The 14,655-nt window shown below is 44.1% G+C and overlaps 1 protein-coding gene across 2 annotated transcripts in view; it reads right to left on the bottom strand.

The window, feature by feature from the left end:
• Positions 1–14,655, bottom strand: part of LOC119171377 (neural cell adhesion molecule 2-like) — a 265,702-nt gene that overhangs the window by 101,055 nt on the left and 149,992 nt on the right. For both annotated transcript variants that reach the window (XM_075892101.1, XM_075892102.1), the window contains exon 3: positions 8,717–8,748. The gene's annotated coding sequence lies outside the window, so the exon portion shown is untranslated. The remainder of the gene's footprint in view (positions 1–8,716; positions 8,749–14,655) is intronic.

A 14,655-nucleotide genomic window follows, 5' to 3' on the forward strand; every position in this document is an offset into this window, starting at 1 on the left:
GAACGCTTAGCCACGTCTGTATCACGTTCCTTTTTCTTTATTTGTTGATAAACAGCGTCTACGCGCTGATCGAATAGGAAAAGGGGCGTTCACTGACGCGAGGCCGGTCCGGATAATGCTTCGATATAACGGGACGAGGCGTGGTGGCGGCGGTGTGGGTTGCTCATCCATCTCCGGCCGAGCGCTCGCCCTTTATTCACACATTGCGGCGTTATGCCTAACTTCTCCAGTTTCAGAGAGCGGGCCCGAAACAGGCCCGACCGTTCGTGGCCATATCGGAAGCGGCACGTGACTGCGGCGCCGCTTCCTCGCTTCTAGAACCAGGAGGCGCTTGCACCTTCTCCCTTTTCTCTCTTCCTTTCTATGCGGAACCGAACCGCATCGCGTGTCTCCTACGAGGCCCCGTTTCCTGCTTGCAGGAAGAGGCGGAAAGACGACGCGGAGTCGCTGAAGCGTGAGCCTTCGATCCCGCGCGCACATGGAAAGGCACATCGCTGCGACAGATGTTGGGTTGAGAATCCGAGCGCCAGCTTCGCGCCGGTTCCTTTCCGCGCGGCGCTTATTTCTTCTCTCTCTTGATGGCACGGAACTTGTCTCTCACGTCTTCATTTTTTGTTGTTGTTGTTGACGTGATGTAAAGACATGTTGGTGCACAAACACGATGCCGGATACTTGTCATCTCTTAGGGGTTTCTAACCGGATACTTGTCATCCCTTAGAGGTTTCTAACGTAAAGCACGCAAGGTCCAAGTCTCCAAGCGTAGCAAGTACACAACGCATACAATATACCTTAATGAATACTTCTACATACCTTGAACCCTTCTTAATGAATTTCCGTTTAGGAGCTTATAGGACCTTTGTACTGGTGAGATACACGTAAAACTGTTAACGACATATTATAGCTGTTACTTTCACTGATTGTCAACGGCAAGGGTCAGGTGATGCTTTTGGTGCATAACGTGGTGATATAAACCCTCGAACATTACGCTCAGGACCTGCAAACGCAGCCAAAACATTATTCCTAATGTTTTGTTGATATATGTCAACTGCGGAAGCACAATGAGTGCTTCCGTTGCACTAAATGTGGAGGGGACGCAATTGCACACGGAACAAGAATGGGTCTGCCTTTCATGTTTGAGCTGCGTTCCAAGTGTCGTGCTGTCTTCAAAGACAACCTCTGACAAGTACCGGTAGGAGTTACACAAAATATGATGCATGTCTTTTGAATAACCGCACACAAATCAAGTGTTCGATTCAGTCCTTGACTGTCCACATCGCTAAGCTCTGCAAGGGCACTTTGGCACTCTTCCCTAGACACGTAAAGTATCTCAGCTTCCATGCTTTTATGTGCATGCACCTATCTATCTACCATTTCTTCAATCTGTCATTCTTTCTGGCATTTGTTTTCTTCCTCTTCCTAACACACTTCCTAAAAATAAATATACGTGAGGTTGTACGTCCAAAAACTAAGATATAATTACGAGAGACGTTGTAGTGGAGGGGTGCGGAAATTTTGACCATCGGGTGTTCTTTAACACGCCTTGATATCACAAGGTACGCGGCCCTCTACTATTTAGCCTTCGTTGAAATGTGACCACCGCAGCCAGGATAGAACCCACGACCTCCACATCAGCAGCCGAGCCCCCTGGCCAATTACTTATCCCCCAAGATGAATACCTCCTGCTTCCGCTTTGCGCCTTTTCAGCGCAAATATTAAGAGCAAACCTTGTAACTTACTTGACCTTCTGTCTCCTTTTTTTTGTCCTCTGTCACTCCGTCCTATGATATTTTTTTTTTTCACTTGAATCAGTTCAAGTAGGCCACATTGACATTTACAGTGTGAACGCATGCCTCATCGTTCTTTTGAACGGGAAATGATGAGTCGCTATAGTCTGCCCTACATGCTTTACATCAATTCAACTTTAGATTAAATACGTACACTTATTCACTCTCTCTAGCCTGTTTCGCGAGATATAAATGTTGGCAAGAAGGGTACATTTCATACGGGAGTCTCTTTTCATTCAACGATGTCGACAGTTGATTGATTGATCTGTGAGTTTAACGTCCTAAAACCATCATATGATTATGAGAGACGCCGTAGTGGAGGGCTCCGGAAATTTCGATCACCTGGGGCTCTTTAACCTGCATCGAAATCTGAGCACACAGGCCTACAACATTTCCGCCTCCATCGGAAATGCAGCCGCCACAGCCGGAATTCGATCCCGTGACCTGCGGGTCAGCAGCTGAGTACCTTAGCCACTAGACTACCGCGGCGGGGCACGACGTCGACAGTATCTAACACAATATATATTTGATTGGCGCAGCCGCTCTGCCCTCCAGAAGGCCATAAAGAACAGAGATCTGGTTGAGCTGGCAGAGAGTTTTTGTAATGAATAATTGTCCTAACGGTTAAAAGTTAGGAAGGATTTATATTGTAGACCCTGCATGCCATGCAAGTTTTGCCTTAATTAGAAAAAACGAAATATTCATGCTTAATATTCTAGGCTCCTGCCCAGAATATTGAGCATGAATAATAATTAAGTAAGCTCTAATAACAACATCAAGAATAAATAAATAAAGAAACAAAAAGAAAGAAATGTGGTAGCTAACCAAGTCTGAGCACACGAAAATGCACGAGGCCAAGACAGAAATGAAACACAAGCGAGTAAAAAGAAAGCTCGAACACACAGGAAGCTTTGTGCAGGATGTCGTAATCCACGTCATCAGAGGGAATTACTGGCGCTCTGTTGGAAGACGCTTTGCCCGGCGCACTGCAATGCAGAATGCATGCTATTTGGGCACAGTCGTCCTGTTCTGTTCTAGATCCGTGCTTTCATCATCCCTTCCCAAGCACAGTCTTTGATGGTTGCGCAATTTCAAAGAACAAGATAAACCAGAGGGGGCTTACGTTGTAATTGCTGCTCTGCCGCTGCTATTGATTCCAATTATCTCCTTGTTGTTTTAAAGAAGGCCCACAGGGGCCAGCTCCACTTCCAAGGAGAGAGATGATAATGACATCACTTACATTCGTTCAACCTTGTGCAATCAGGCTGTGAATGCGCAGTATAGCTCTCTAAAACTTTTAGAGAGCTACTAATACTTTTAGGAAGCAAGCGCACATGCGTGGGATTAAACGCCCCGTGCGAAACACATACTCGCTTATACTTGCGCACAAAACACACGCTGATTGTCTTATTTAAATGACGAGCATTACTAAGAGACACCTTAGATAAGCTGAAACTGTTAACTTGTGCCGATTGATGGTCCTACCTGTTGCTTGCTGATAGTGGAAATATCGGAACCATGCTGGAGAAAGCTTAGTAGGCGCAAGGTTAATACTATTTCACGTAACTACGTAATAGTAGAGGCACATGAGCTTGTTGGTAATTCAGAATCAACATGTTTGCAGTGCACAAATTGAACGTGGACAGGTGAGAAGAGCCAACATACTGTCCTTGTTCATATATCGCTGTTCAAGCATGTCGACACATAGTACTGATTCTGATCATGCTTCAATGAACATTCCTCTACGAGACAGCGTATTCTGCACGAGCATCCAATAATATTATTTATATCGCCTTTTTATCGTATATAAAGTAGTGAACCAGTTATAACTATGCTTGAAACCTCTGCATTTTCTCGATGTTTTTTTTTTCAAGGCTAGTTTTGTCTCGAATGACTCATTTGCATTACGCGTAATCCAATAGGCAATGCTTCTTGATGTGTATCGATATTTTGTATTCCATTAGTAGTACAATTTCAGAAAAACTGAAAAGCACCTTAAATATTCTGGGGCCTTATTTCTTGCTTGAGGCGTCACAACAATTTTAACAAAAACAATTAGCGAAGAAAAGCATTGCGGACAGTAATTGCCATTTTTAACTGCAGCGGAGTAAGTATGACGGAAACGAAAATAAAATAAAGAGAAATAGATAAACTTTTGCCGTCACTGGCCCCCACTACCTTCAAATTATGAAGGATAAGAACACTTTCCTGCTAAAGGTGATGTTGTCCACGAAGCGCTGAAATCTCAGATTAGATAACTTCGAGTCACACACGCCCCTACAGTTGTATAACTTCCTCCTCCAGGTAGTGTTAGTAGATCCTGTTCCTTTGTGGTTGCAGCTATTTTGTTGAATGCTGTCTCGTCACCATTTATTCATAAATGAATGCAATCGTACTCGTGTAACACCTTTTGCCGGTAATTCACGTCTTCATTACAGGCACCATTTACCTAATATTAGCGAATCCTTCACCTATTTTTTCTCTCTAATAACTCAGCCCATGCTTGTTTCAATCCCTTAAAAATGAAAACGCGCAAAACATACAAATCGGAACGGTGAGAAATAATATGAGGACAACAACTTGCTCTTTCAAAGAATTCATGCATCACTAAGTCAGTGTATTCTCGTTCCAGAAAAAAAAAGAGGGCATAGGTCGGTAAATTGCATCGTTGTCCTTTTTTGAGAGGGCTACAGTGTTGCAGAAATGCCAGTGCAGCAATCGTATCTGCCATCAGCGAGAAGCTACCATTTAATGAATCCTTTCTTTCCCGACGGCTGCATTTACACACCCACATACAGGTCTCTTGTTATTACCTTCGAAAGCTGACATTACGTACGTCGTTTTATGGTGCTGGTGCTTTCATTATTTATTAGGTCCCCCAAAAGGAGCTTATCAATCACAATAACGAGTGGTCTAGTAACCGAACAACTATAATCAGCTCATCGAGACGCAGGACGCGAACAATAAAGAGAGCATCCACGCAGCTTGCTCCAAAACTACTGCGTATCGACCCTGGCTTGTACACTATAGAGCTAGATAAGCAATCATTTCGCGTTTGCTGAATGCGTATATGCGCGTACACAATCTGTTTCTATCGTCTTTATGTACATCTTTAGGTGTTATGGATGGGACGTGCAAATATAGATAGATAGATAGATAGATAGATAGAAAGATAGATAGATAGATAGATAGATAGATAGATAGATAGATAGATAGATAGATAGATAGATAGATAGATAGATAGATAGATAGATAGATAGATAGATAGATAGATAGATAGATAGATAGATAGATAGATAGATAGATAGATAGATAGATAGATAGATAGATAGATAGATAGATAGATTTAAGAACTACCTGCTTACTTGCAGCTTTTGTGTCAGTTGGATTAGTATCAATAGTCCTATCGTCCTAGTAGCTTCAGTAACAGTTTGAATGTTCGGTGTCGCCTTTCATCTAAATATACATTGTGAATAAGCATTGTTTGCATTGCCATTTCTTCTGCACAATTATTTACCCTTCTTGCGTTATCCGTGGTGTATTATTGGTGAGTGTATGATTATGTACCAGCTTTTTGCTAAGGAGATTATTTTTTTTCTATGCAATGTCGCCTTAATCACTTACTGCGCTTATTTATGGTCCACCCAATAGTTACAAGAAACTGTAGAACGGGACTGCTGCACTAACCTTATCAACTGAACCACTCACTTCAACTCCGATTTGCACTTGACCTTTGTCGACGGAAAGCTTCGTTTCTTTAACGCCTTTGGTTGGGAGTTGCCTTCACGAAAGCGTATACAACGTCAATTGAAATGACTGACAGCTTGGCATGCAATGCTTGCGATACCGAACAAGAGATCACCCACTAGCTTTTCTACTGTTCTCAATTTGCCTCGTAGAGGCAAGTCCTGTGCTTTTTTCTACACTCTGTGGTGAGTGAATGATTGGCGCCTTTTCGTGCAGACGGTATACTACAGCGCCGATCGCATCTCTAGACGGCTCATGAGACAGTGAAGGTGACTCGTGAGAATGGCGAGTCTGTGCGAACACCCCTGACTTGCGCTACAGTCCCGCAGGGAAATGATTGCATTTCTCTTTTTGTCTTTATCTCGTCCTTGTTCTGTGTTTTTTACCTTCACATTAAAGCTGCCTAATGCTCCAGTGTAGAGTACGCAACTGAAAGTTATCTTCGTGTGCCTCCCTGTCTTCTTTCTTTCCGGCTCCTTCCTTCCACCAAACCTTACTACGGTAGCCCAAACAAGTTATATATACCAACTGACCTTTTGAGAAACCCTTCTGCAAGTGAGACACGATTCCCGAATACCGAGTCGCTTTAAGTATGGATCGGTGTGCTGAATATTCTGCTTCATACTTTAATTGGGTACGTATGTTAGCACAGTGATTTCATTTTTATTGTTGTGTCTCTCAGAAAGCTCTGGCGCCTGTCTAGAGACCGTTTAGTCTTTTTCGGACAAAAATAATGTTTAAGATTGAAAAGCAGACTACATCAGTCATCATATGTTCCACCAGCAAAACTACTAGAAAACGCAAAAGTCAGAGTGACTATTGAGGGAAAATAAGATCACACATGTTCCAAACTTGCGACATAATAATAAAGCACACCGTATAGAGAATCCGGAATACCTTTCAGAATAAAGAATTATTCAAATGGCGCATAAACGTAGGCACAATAGTGCTTCTTACTTTCGGCAAGATGCAGTTCGCCACGGCTTGGCTTCGACCCCGTAATGTTCTTACTCAGAAGCAACTGCCCGAGTTCAGAAGTAATGGTTCGTTAAATTAGCTTGCTGTACCTTACGTATACAGGTTAAGTATATGGCTTCCGTGCTAGAAATGGCTTTAATAGCGAAGTGCTCCAACACAGAGGGGCAAAACAAAAGAAAGTAAACCTTTAAAATTCGTTCTCTCGGAGACGCACTGACCAGCAATGACTCGCGCAGAAAACAGAATCGAACACTCATTAGCACCGCTTCTGACCATGCGGCGTGAACGGTAATGTTGCGGAAGGGAGGGGGCACTGACGAGCAAACCGTGATAAACAAAGTGGAGGTAAATAAGCAACGAACTAAGAAGAAAAGCGATACACACGGCCGACTAGACTCGCGTCGCGCGCCGCTATTGCCGCGCGAGAACTCGAGCGCATGAAAGGCTCGGACGAGGTTGCACCGCTGATCACTCGCGGCGCAGCGCGGAAACTATAGCGAATTTGTTCGATGGGCGTCGGGCGCTAGCTACACAGCGGCGTGCACCGCCGACAGGAAGGAAATTGCTGTTCCCCGACGCCATTACACGTTTCCCTGTACCCGCACCCCATTTCCCTTCCTCCTATTGTTTTCCACTGACGCTCCCTTTTATTGACCAACAGAGAGTTTCGCTATTATCGGTATCGACGCGTTTCGTCAGGGCGTCGCCGCCATCAAACGCTGCTAACCACTCGTTGCGCTTTACCCTTATCGTCGAAGCATGCGCTGATGTAATGAGGTTTATCTATAGGGAGAGACCCGGTGAGGCAGTGAAGATTTTCGCACCGTTTTACGCTAACAAGTGTGATGGCAGGCACTTGCTCGGTATACCAGTCCGAGAAAATTTAGCTGACGTGGCAACTTAGCTTGTGTTCTGCCTTTTACTAAAATTCTTTACTAAAAGCAGTTTATTACGAGATTGTACCTTAAATAGCTGTGCGTGTCACTTGTTAACCCTCTCATGTTCAAACCATTATATACACGAGAAAAAAAAAGAATTACAATGCCGATTTCTGGTAATGGTGAGCACGTTTGTGCACAATTGTAGGTATTATTCAAATAAAAATGGTAGTCGTGCTAAATATTCCTTAATAGTTAATTGTTCAACTTCCCGGAATTGGACCAAAATAATATTCATTGAGTTAATCCTGAAGTTTGGTTAAGTTTACTTAACAGAAATAATAATTTGAGGACATCAATGATCGAATAATTTGCGTTACGTTGGAATAGCAGCGTTTAGAAAAAAATGCCATGATAACTCCGATAAAGTTCAAATCACAAATGCATTCTATGGCTTTGCAGCCCACTGGAAAGTCTTTATTTGGCAACGTTAATTTTTTAGCGTATTAATCGACAACGATATTCATCCGTTCTACTTGCAAACGTCAATGAACTAGTATACACAAAGCGCATCTCTGTCTGCTATGTTGAACTACATTATGAAACGCTGCGAACCGACATACATTCGCGATAACATTATTCTACTGGATTGATAACTTATTGTGAGTTAAATATTATTTAATGTACACATCAACGGCCGTAATGAGAAACAGCGCTGCATGCAAATAAAAATTGAACCACGTGCAACAACAATGCACGTTGGCGTCAAAGTAAACTGGCTTCTGTAGTTGCCAAATATGTGCTGAAAGGTGAACGTTGAAAGCATACACACATAACGTCAAAAACATTCCTTTCAAGAAAAACACGCTGTTAAAGTAGATATTTATCATTCTCCAAAGGTTGAGAGAAGAAACGTGCAAATAAACTATAAACTGCAACACTAATCATGCTAAATATATATGCATATGTAGAAAAAAACTTTCAAACAACGGTGTACATATTGCAACTATCAAAAAATAACGATAATTGTAAGCAGGATGTCCAAATTCAAAGCCACAGATGTGTGCGGATTGCTTTTATCTTCGCTTGACATTAAAATAAACGGGCCATGCTGTGCGATATGGAACGTATTTCCAGAATTTGTTCCTTTAGCAAGCGGAACACAGGGCTTCTCGAAAATTATATTTCTACTCCGTACAGGCATATCCTTTCAAGCATGTCTCAAATGACGTCATTATCCTATTATGGCGGCCTTCACGAAATGCAAATAAAGGCGCTAGCGTCTGCGTAATGAGATAATGAACCAAAATAGTGCAAGTGTATACTTACAAGAGCCTTGTGACAACCATAGGAGGATTATCCTGAAAAAAAAATCAAAATGTGTATTCGATAGCTAAGCAAACGCGCGCGCACACACACACAAACACACACCCGCATATCCGCATATATATATATATATATATATATATATATATATATATATGCGTGAAGCATTGGCGAATCTGAATAAAACACCTTACTTCTAATGAATGTACCCTAGCACGCGGCGGCTTGCCGATTGTTTTTAGCTTGTGTGAATATTAGCATATTGTCACGGGGACGTACGCCAACGAAAGGAGCAGGGAACAGGCTGTAGGTTCAAGACGAAACTTTTTACTTGGCCGAAGTTGTGGCCGGCAAACGGAAGGCCTGATTACAGCAATACCTACTGGCACTGATAGCGGCCAACAGAGCGCTGGCCGTCGATCAAATGAAAATTGGTGAAATTCATCGGCATTTATACATGTGCTGTGCCGTCAATAATTCCAAACTTTTCAATGCTCATCGCGCAAGCTCTAGAATAATCTTCAGTGCTTGCGTCTTGCGCGTAATCTCAACAGGATTATCTGCAATAGCGGAGGACATTTTCGAACAATGAGGCACAGTTTGCGCTGAGCATTCTTGACAGGCTCCGTAGGTGAAAACCCAATCAAACAAAAGTGAAAATGAGAAACGTGTGTGGCAATATAAACCACCCAGCGTGAATGTAAATGAAGCATTGTTATTTGTTCCTAATTAAAAATATCTACATGTTTCAGTATTCTGACAGCTATATACGCCCTGGCACCGTCTTTGGACCCCAGCTTGTTTTTGCTGACGCACGAAGAGACGTTTGCTTCATTTCGCTTGCAGTTTTGTTATCCCGACTTCTATTCAAAGAGACGTAACACAGCAATCAGTGCGGGGACCTCAAACACGTTACCGATGCTTGCCCCAACATCGCAAGGGTGCCAAACAACGCCTACGAATGCGGAACACTGAGAGACCCCGCTGGTGTGCGCAAACATTGAGGACCAAACACAGGTCACCAGGCAACCCAAATATGACGCAAGGGCACAAGAATTCCAAGCGGTCATGTGAGAAAGAGGAGATAAACTGCTTTTTCGCGCCGTTTTATAATAAATGTTGTTTCTCTCTCTCACTCTCTGTGCTTTCGTAAAGTGTTTGCGGAGACAGGCACGCGAGTCTTCGGAATCTCTGTAGGCGCCCGGCAATGCAGTTTACGAGATCTGATGGTAGCGCCAGAACACACAGCCTAGCGAGTATAGGCGCAGCAAAACCGAGTCTTCCAACGCGTAGCCTAGCGAGTAGACGCAGCAAAACCGAACTTGCACGTGCATATCATTTTCTTTTTTAGTTGTGAGCAGGGGGTGACGGCTGATTATGTAAGTGCCCATGAAGCGTTCTTTGAAAACGCGCCAAAAAGGCACTGCCACTTCAGCGTCTCTCAGCGAGAGTTTCGTTTTCTTGGTATCCCTGGTGGTTGGTATCAACAATGCTGAGGCTACCCGAAAAGCTTCGTCGCGCCCTCATGTCCACTGTCGGGTGCCTATAAAAGTTTGTCTGTGCCTAGGTGGTACACAAAACTTTTAAGGCAAAAACTAACACTGAACACAAAGAAGAAACGTGACAAGCACTGAAGCAGGCTAAATGCATTCTTCGCTTGGAACCCGGCCCTACACTGCACCAATTTCACTGGGTGGGACAGTCCTGTATATCCGACACATGGTCAGCACGTTTCATTTGCCCGCTCCACCTTCGCTTTTGCCGTGCAGTGGTCGCGGGTAGCGTTGCCATAGTTTTCTTGTCAGTCAGTCCTCCGCATGAGGTCTAACCACTGTTTTCATTGACAAAGGCCTAGTGATTCGCTAGGCGCACTTTCTTCTAAGTGCCGCAAACACACATGGGCCGGCACGTGCGCAGCTTGTTCTTGCCCCCTGCTCACGTTTTCTGCGCGCGGAAAGTCCGTAAATGGCAGTTCAGAGCGCACCGAGCAAGTCTTCGGCACAACTCGGGAACCTGGAGAGTATACACTGCTCCCGTGCGATGCGTGGTGTTGCTAATGAGGTGCGACCAAGCGTCCGCTCGTTAACGTCGTCTTGGCCACTCGTTAGCATACGGGTACCCATTTGGGGTCTCGGCGCACAAAGTGTGCCAGAGGGAAGACGGCCAGACGCGAAAGAAAGGGGCCGCTTTGCGCACTCGTACGAAGGACAGCAGAGGGTGCAGAGAATGGCGGCCAACGTAAAAGCAACGTGAAAGCAGATGCGGAGGTAAATATAAAAACCGCGATGAAAAAAAAATCCCCACAAACGCGGTACGATGGAGCTCTATAGTGAAAGCGCCTGTGTGATAACGCAAAGAACAAAAAAAGTGGTGCATGAGCTACGCGGGCTTGCAACTTGCGCGCAGAGCTGGAAACCTGCACTCAAATGCGATGAAAGGCGGTAGGGAGAAGAAAGAATGAAAAAGAAGACTAATGTTGAGAGAAGGCGTTAACTGTTACGGCGTTCATGCAAATTCTGAGCGACGCCTTAAAAGGCGACGTCTGTCATCTCTTTCGCACAGTACACGGTGCTTCGTTTTACGCGTGAGCATTTGTAAAACAAGAACTGCTCTTTAGCTGGCGCGTGTGATGACGCCGTTCCTTCTTTATTCTCCGGGCTGAAACGCAACTGTTTAAATTTTTAGTTTGTGTGCGTTTTTCTGGTAATGTATGAACCATGTGGCACCCACAAAAACGAACAGATAGAATGGGAGCTTGAGAAAAAAGAAGTAGAAAAGAAAAGTTAGTGGCTAAATAGATGCTTCTTTTTATTTTCAGCCAAATTTTGATTGGCAATTTTCAATATGCAGTGTTCCGGCATCTCTGTTCACTTAAAAATAAGACATTCGGGTTAATTACCAATCGTAATCGCTTCTTTCTTTCGACACTTTATTCATCATGTTGAAGCACATTCTTTTTGCTTTAGCTCAATGAAGCTTCAGTAACAAATGACAGAGTGTGAATGTAAAGAGCTTCGTTCCAACAGCGAGCAGTATACAGCAAAATTTTAAGGAAACGAATCACGCGAAGTTACCAAAATAATCGTATCATCAGAAATTTGTATCACCAGAAAATACAAAAAATAGGCACGTGACACAAAAAATTGCGTTTGTTTTTACGTATTGTTTTCACGACCGCAGTAACGTTACGAATAGCCCTAAATGCTTCATACAATGAAGCATTTGCTTAATTGTGTGAAGCAAATGAAGCAAATGTTTCAGACAACAACTATAATACTTGTACCAGTAAATATACAGCCCGTGCGTGCGTATATAGTTGGTGAACCAGCGTGCTGTGACCCGCAGCAACTAAAAGCGCCTTCCTAAACTTTAAACGCTTTTTTTGCACGACAAAAGAGCACTGCGGTAAAAACAGTCTAAAGAGCACGTGTCAAATCTTTGAAGGCCAGAAAACTTTAAGATCTTTGTTTTTTGTTGTTATTTTCTTATTGCAGTGGTGTTGAGGATGTTCTTCGGAAAACTTACGGCCATGCCTCAATAGTTGTAGAGTGGACAGGCACACGTGTTTCGAAAAATCATACATCACGTTGTGAGAGATAGTTCCAATGCCAACACATTCGCTTCCCGTTTTTACCCTTGTCCACCTTTCATAGAATGTCCGACACGCGAGGACCTTGTGCCTTAGATATAGAACATTTCATGTCTTGCATCTGTGTGGCAGGTACATGTAAAACAATACAATGACATCAGCACGCGTCAAAGGAAAAAAATAGAGAGAGAGAAATTGGCACGAGCGCACTCTTTTTTTGGAAGAGGAAACCCGTGCACGTTATACATAAAAAGACAGTTGCTCCTGATGAACTAACTACAGAGACGAGTATCGGTGACTTAACCTCCCATAAAGTTTGCCGTGATTGTGATGCTTACGAAAATAAAAAGAAATAGCAGATCCCACGTACAGTGGAAATCGATGATATGCGAAGCGCGAATCAGAAATTTTGATATGTCACTTCAAAATCAGCACAACGTTACGAGGTGGAGGTAAATGATGCCGTACATGACTTTCGTGTCATGATTATCATGTTTGGATGCGTCGTTTACCTTCGTCATCTATTCACGTCACGTGATACCAAATTTAGTATATGTGGAGCTAGCGAAATGGCCGCGAGCACGTTATGAGCGTGGTATGTTGCCATGTTCTTATATGACATGCGTATCAGAATTATCATGTTTGCACTTGTCATATATTTAGTCATCCATTGACGTCACGTGACACTAAATTTGATATATGTGAAGCTAGCAAAACGGCCGCGAGGGCATCATGAAGGGGCCAGTATACTCCAATGTAGCGTTGACGTGTGCTCACCCTGAGCACAGCGATGCTGCGTTGGCGAAACGCGAGAAATTTATTGTCTGACACCAGGCGCGACCAGCGTCCGTCAGCGCGGGACGACGGCAACCGGTGCGAAATGCGACATGCTGCCTTTTTCGCAAATGCGTTACCCATACACCACTGCGTCTCCCTCTTTTCGTGACGGAGAGACGCCGGACGCGCTGAAACGCGCATGTGTCAAAGCAACGCAGAGCGGCGCGTGCCTGCGAGTATAAGGCAGGACCGGCGCCTGGCGTGGCAACGCCGACATGACGGGGCGAAATGAACTCCGGCGAGCGCGCACATCGCGTCACGTCGAAATGTGTTGGCGCCTTGACTGTGGCATAAAGTCAAGTTCTCACATCACATATATCTCATGATTATCATGTTTGCATCAGTCACATACCTTCGTCATTCATTGATATCACGTAATGCTAAATTCGGTATACGTTAAGCTAGCGAAAGGGCCGCGAACGCATCATGAGCATTGCATGTAGTAATGTTGTTACATGACACGCACCTCATGTTCATCATGTTTGCACCAGTATCATACCCTCGTCATCCATTCACGTACTGCAATACCAAGTTTGGTTTATGTGACGCTAACTAAACAGCCGCGAGAGCATCATGAGCGTGGCATGTAGTCATGTTGTTACATGACACGCATGTCATTAATTTCATGTTAGGGTCTGTTCCTTGTGTTCGCCATGCAATCATGTCATGCCATACCAGTTTTGCAACACGCCATGTGAACGAAACCAGCGCAAGAGCTGCGGGACCTTGAAATGTAAATCATGACATTCATGACATACATGTCATGATTTTCGTGTTATGACAAGTTAAATATGTTATTCGTACAGTCACGTTATGCCATACCAACTATGGTATAGACACCACTATCGAAACAGCCAAGATAGCTAAATTTGTAGGCGGATGATTGATTGATTGATTTGTGGGGTTTAACGTCCCAAAACCACCATTTGATTATGAGAGACGCCGTAGTGGAGGGCTCCGGAAATTTCGACCACCTGGGGTTTTAACGTGCGCCCAAATCTGAGCACACGGGCTTACAACATTTCCGCCTCCATCGGAAATGCAGCCGCCGCAGCCGGGAATCGAACCCGCGACCTGCGGGTCAGCAGCCGAGTACCTTAGCCACTAGACCACCGCGGCGGGGCATTTTTTGTAGGCGGATGGATAGATAGATAGATAGATAGATAGATAGATAGATAGATAGATAGATAGATAGATAGATAGATAGATAGATAGATAGATAGATAGATAGATAGATAGATAGATAGATAGATAGATAGATAGATAGATAGGTCGCCGAAGTTCGCTAAGAAATGCTTAGGGCCAAACCTCATAAGCGCGAAAATGCGACAGCGACGAGCGACGCTATGAGCGACGAAACAGCGCGTTAGCGCGACGTGTCGCGTGCTCGTTTTCGCGCGATGTCTCGGTTCTCCAGATTTGGAAACCGTCGCTCGTCGCCCGGAAGTGCTGGGCTCAAGCAGCCAATAGCGAAATACCGGAAAAGACAAAGACTACATAGGTGCACGTGACCCTG

Source organism: Rhipicephalus microplus, chromosome 4, assembly GCF_043290135.1.
Source record: "Rhipicephalus microplus isolate Deutch F79 chromosome 4, USDA_Rmic, whole genome shotgun sequence".
NCBI classification, from domain to species: Eukaryota; Metazoa; Arthropoda; class Arachnida; order Ixodida; family Ixodidae; genus Rhipicephalus; species Rhipicephalus microplus.